This window comes from Poecilia reticulata, linkage group LG5, assembly GCF_000633615.1.
Source record: "Poecilia reticulata strain Guanapo linkage group LG5, Guppy_female_1.0+MT, whole genome shotgun sequence".
Taxonomy (NCBI): Eukaryota; Metazoa; Chordata; class Actinopteri; order Cyprinodontiformes; family Poeciliidae; genus Poecilia; species Poecilia reticulata.
The window spans coordinates 969,425-974,903 of NC_024335.1; the positions used below are offsets into that span (position 1 = coordinate 969,425).

General features: G+C 47.7%; 1 long non-coding RNA gene across 1 annotated transcript in view; it reads left to right on the top strand.

Annotated features, from left to right (window-relative positions):
• Positions 1-31: 31 nt before the first annotated feature.
• The window catches only part of LOC103464357 (uncharacterized), a 49,216-nt gene continuing 43,768 nt past the window's right edge, over positions 32-5,479 (top strand). Inside the window, exon 1 of the long non-coding RNA XR_001776605.1 lies at positions 32-174. This is a non-coding gene — a long non-coding RNA (uncharacterized LOC103464357). The remainder of the gene's footprint in view (positions 175-5,479) is intronic.

Genomic DNA, 5,479 nt, shown 5'->3' on the forward strand with positions numbered 1-5,479 from the left:
TCCCCCGTCCCTCCTCCTCCTCTTCCTCCTCCTCTCCGGGTTATTGTCACTGACAGTCGGATTATTCCTCAGCAGCAGCAGCCTCTTCCTCCTCCTCTTCCTCTGCTCTCCGGCGGACATGCGGGCTCTCGGAGCGGATCTATGATTCCCGCAGCATCGCGGCTTCTCTGCACGGTAAGCGCTGCTGCTCCCGGTTCCTCCGGCGTGTCCGCGTCCTGTCTGTGTGCGCCCCTGGCCGCTGGGCCATGTGCGCCCTGGGGGACGGAGTTCTGCTGGGTCTGCTGGTTCTGAGGAGTTAAACTTCTGAGGTCCTGCTGAGCAGCCGGGGTGGGGGGCTGGAACCAGGGGCGCACATTAAGCCCCAGTCACCCCCCAAACCCCCCCTGGGTGGCATGTGGCCCCCAGATGTTCACCCCCCCCCTGCAGTGGAGGGTTGCTCACCTGAGGGCTATCATCCTCTTCATCCTCTTCATCCTCAGCTCTGTTAGAGAATGTCTCCCTGCGGGGGTCTGCAGGGGGTCAGGAAACAACCGATATTCTCAGCAATAATTAGGATTAATCTCCTTTTATCTCAGCTTGTTGCCTCCAGGAGCAGCGAATGAAATTTAGATGGACTTTTCCTCTGTGTGGGTAGAAAAGCAGCTGAGGATATTTTCTTATCCTCTCTTCATAATCTACGTCATAGATCTGCTGGTGACGAATATTTGACCCAAAACAAAATGTTTCACCTTCAAATCCACAGCAAAGTCTGAATCTGAATGTTTGTTGCATAAAAGTTTCTGCACAATCTGCTCTGTTGTCATTTTATCTGAATAAAAACAGGAACAATTTCCTTAATGTTTGGATTCGTTTTCTGATGCTGAATCTTGGTGTGAAAAATCACAACAGCCAATATTTGGTAGGATATAATATTCAGGGTGTCCTGCACAAAACTTTGCTTCTCAATAATACAAATTTGAGATATAAAAATATTTCTAGAAAAAAATAAAATGGCTAATATTAAAATAGCTGATAATCAATGTTTCTAATATCATAAATATTAGAGTGTACCTCTTTCTCTAGAACATGACTCCAAATTATTTGTGGAAAATGAATCTATTTTACAAAAAGGTTTTAAAGAAAATGCAGCTCTAAAGCTGGAATATTTGACTCTCCATTGGCTAACACTTCCAAAGCAGCCAATCCAGGAGGAGCTCTGATTTTCCTTGGTGCTGATTGGATGAGCTGCGATTGTTTCCACTTTGTGTGTGTTTGACGTTTTAACTGTTAAAACAGGCAGAAAGTCTCTGGGGTTCACTGGTTCCAGCTGTTTGTCGGCAGTTCCTACTGGTCCCAGTTCCGACTGGTCCCAGTCGGTACTGGTCCCGATCGGTACTGGTCCCGGTCGGTACTGGTCCCGGTCGGTACTGGTCCCGGTCGGTACTGGTCCCGATCGGTACTGGTCCCAGTCGGTACTGGTCCCGATCGGTACTGGTCCCGGTCGGTACTGGTCTCGGTCGGTACTGGTCTCGGTCAGTACTGGTCCCAGTCCGTACTGGTCCCGGTCCGTACTGGTCTCGGTCGGTACTGGTCTCGGTCTGTACTGGTCCCGGTCGGTACTGGTCCCGGTCGGTACTGGTCCCGGTCGGTACTGGTCCCGGTCGGTACTGGTCCCGGTCGGTACCGGTCCCGGTCGGTACTGGTCCCGGTCGGTACTGGTCCCAGTGGCAGGAGGAGATCTGGACATTTAAAACATCATTTGTGTTATTGGAGACTTTTATCGACAGCCTGTAAACATAAACTACTGAGTCTTTACAAAGGCAAGGAAAAAAAGCAAATTAATATTTTGCACTTCAGTTGCATCCACTGTAAGTAATCAGCCAATATAATGTTTGTCATATTTAAGTTAAATAAAAGAACTATTACCTAAAATGGAAAATGATAAACGAGTATTTATGTATGTTTTAGTTTTTCTGACTCGCCCGGAACGTTAGCTGGAGACCAGCAACCTCCCGACCCGCTGAGGGAAAATGGATGGATCAAGTTTTTCTGACAGGAAATTTCCCTGTTTGTGTCGTAATGTCTGCGCTTGATGCAGCGTTCTGATTGGCTGGTTGTGATTGGTTGTTTATCTTCAAGTTAGGATGAAAAATTCATCTGATTGGATGGAAAATTGCTGTCTGTGATTGGCTGGTGGTGTGGCTCATTTACATACACATCTTCTGTAGCTAGGCTACGTAGCAGCAGAGCTACCAGAAGATGGATTGTGTGTGTGTGTGTGTGTGTGTGTGTGTGTGTGTGTGTGGCATGAAAACACACACACACTCACACCATGTTACGGTTTGTTCACACACTTTGTACACAGACATCAGACTCGTATCTAAGGAACAGTAGAGATGCTGCTGAAGCTGGGAGGAAGCTGGAGGACCCAGAGAGAACCACGGCTGCAGAAAGAGCCCAGGCTGGGATTCAAACCCACAACCTCCCTGCTGCCATGCAGGCGGCGGCGTCATTTCTTTGTGATTTGTTGGTGATGTTTGGTTGGGTCCAGTCAGTATTCTGAGGAAGTCGGAGAAGCTGTTTGATATTCATCACCACTTTCTCTGTTTTCTTTCTGAATCTCGTCAGCACTCCTGAGATGAAGCACAGATCTCAGAACCAAGCATGAACTCAGTCACAGCAGCCAACATCACAGACTGCATATCAACCACACACACACACACACACACACACACACACACACACACACACACACACACACACACACACACACACACACACACACAGATGCTCTTTAAGGCTCAGGTTTAATCGGCTCTGGATGCTTCATGCGTGTTTATGTGTGTTGGGGTGAGGGGTCAGGTTTTCACGTTTAGCATTTCTTGGTAATGTTCTATCTATAGAGCAGATGAAGATGGGGAGGGGGTCCTGCACTGGGGTCTGTGATGGAACCCGACTTAGATCTATACCTAACAGATCTAGATCTGTAGATCTGCATGCTGTTCCTCCTCATCAGGCCGGAAGTTGAGCTGCTCTGAGTCCGAGTCTAATCGCTGGAAGATGATTCAACTCGTCTCGGAGTGGAACCAATCACAGATACCGAAAGCATGCATGTGTGCATCAAAGAGCCCAGATAGCGATCAGCGCCGCGCATGCGCAGCGTTGCCGGCCCGGGGCGCAGACGTGACTCCTCGGATGCCTAAACAAATCAGCGCGGCTGCTTTGGGTATTCAAATCAGTCGGATGTGAGGGAGGAAAATGTCAGGGAGGCGAGCCACTCTCCAGGAGGGGTGTGTGTGTGTGTGTGTGTGTGTGTGTGTGAGAGAGAGGTGGGGGGTTTTGGGGGTGGATGCCCTATAAGGGAACAGATTTAACAAGCTCTGATTGATGAAAACATTTCCAGGCCGGTTTGTTCTGCTGCTCGCTGCACGAGCCTCTGATTTATTCTAGATCAGTAAAAGTTCTTAAATGTAGGGAATCAATTTCTGTAAGGAAAGTGATGCTGCCCCCTGCAGGCGGGGGGGCGTCACTGTTTCAGTCAGACAGCTGAGTTCAACGTCTCCTCACCAGATGAAGGTCTGGCAGAGGTGTGTTTATGGATAATCCTAATATTAATCTGTTGCAGCAGGACAAAGTGAGTACGTGCTACATGAGACGCATCGGGCGCCGCGCTGGGGGGGCGCCAAAATAATGGTGGAGAAATGATTTCTAATCTGCATTTTCTCTGCTGAGCAGCTGGTTGTTTGTCTGTAAATGATGTGACCAATCAGAGGCGCTGATCCAGACACCGGAAACGCTGATGACGATGCGCCGTTCACGTGTCCCTGATGCATCGCGTCACAGCTTAGCATCTCCTGACATCATGCAGCACAGACCCCTCTGACCCAGACTGAACCCAAACCCAGGAACATCTGTTTTACCGGTAAATTCAGCTGGAACGCGAACAGAATCAATGGTTCTAGATTCTGATGACATGGAAACCTTCAGATTTATATTCCATCGGCTCTCATTCACGTCTCACATATTGTAATAATAACGGTTATTGGAGCTGTGATTGTTAACATCCATCCCTCCGTGGGAGCGGAGGAGCTCGGTGCGCCTCCTCCTCCCATCTCCATAGCAACCAGTGCGCTCTGCTCCGTCTTTACTGGTTTTTCTGCTCCAGTTTCTTCTTATGGGCCGTTTCTCTAACCATGCCGCGTTCAGTCCTTTTTAACTAAAACCATTTCCTGTCCGCCACAGAAACAGAAAAACAGTAAATATTGATTATTGATTTGACCAGTTGTTTGTTTGTGGGTTAATAAATATGGTTAAAATGGAAAACATGAAATTTTGACAATAATAAAACTGTCCAGCTGCAGGAGGTTTTGGAGCAGACAGACGCTGTGAGCCGGTCCAGTCGGCTCGGTTCTGCTTCGTCCTTGTTCTTGTCCAGATCTGCTTCTTGTTGTGGGTTTTTGTCTTTAAAATGGCCGATTGGCCTTTTGTTGTAAACTGACTCTCTGTCACCATCAACACCGAATGAATCCCTGCAGTTCCTCTAATAGACAGTAGGTGATGCTGTTGAGAACAGCAGAGAAGTGGCAGCAGAAGAAGAGTTGGACAGTTTGACCTCTGACCTTCAGGTCTGACCCGGTTCTGATCCAAAGCTGCTGTTTCATCGTCTCCAGGCAACCAGAGGAAGGTCTGGTTCCACAGCAGAACCGTCGCTTCAGTTTTTATCTCTGCTGCTCAAAACGAGGTCAGTTTTAATTAAATTCAGAAATGTGATAATTGGGTTTGTTTTCTGTGTGATTCCAGAATAAACCTCATTTCATTCAGCTTCAGTATATTCATGACTTATATTTTTGTTTTAATATGATGAGGAACTAAAGAGCATTTTTATTAATGTTCTCTTAATTTTTAGCATTTCTCCTATTGATGAGCTTGAAGGCTGAGATGTTCTGACATATTTCAGGATAAAAGTGGTTAATAAATATTTAAAAACAAACTTTAATGTTTCAGACGGTGGATTGAAAAACGGGCAGGAAGCTGCAGGAGTTTTTCCCGTCTCTGCTGCACGTCTGAGGTTCTGTTCACTGAAATGAATCGGCTCATTGTTCTTAGAAATATGTGAAATTATTTAAATCGTTTTCTGAGCCTCCGGCCCGGCCCGGCCCGGTCCGGTCCGGTCCGGTCCGGGTCAGCACGGTTCTTCAGTCTTTGGACGTTCGTCCTCTGAAAACTCATTTCCATCACCGATAAATGAAAACTGGAAACTGCAGGAAAACTCCCACAGGTTCTCTGGGACGAATGTTCTCCAGAACCGAGCCCCAACAGAACCCTGTGAACGGTTTCTGCCTGTAGCTGCAACATCCTGCAGCTCCGCATGAAATCCAACATCTCTGTCATATTTGTGAAACGCTGCTGCAGAGCCTGGAGGAAGGCCTTAAGAGGGCGGAGAGCCTTTTATCCTAATGCACTTCAGGTCTCCAGAGGAAGCAGAGAGGGGGGGGCAGGG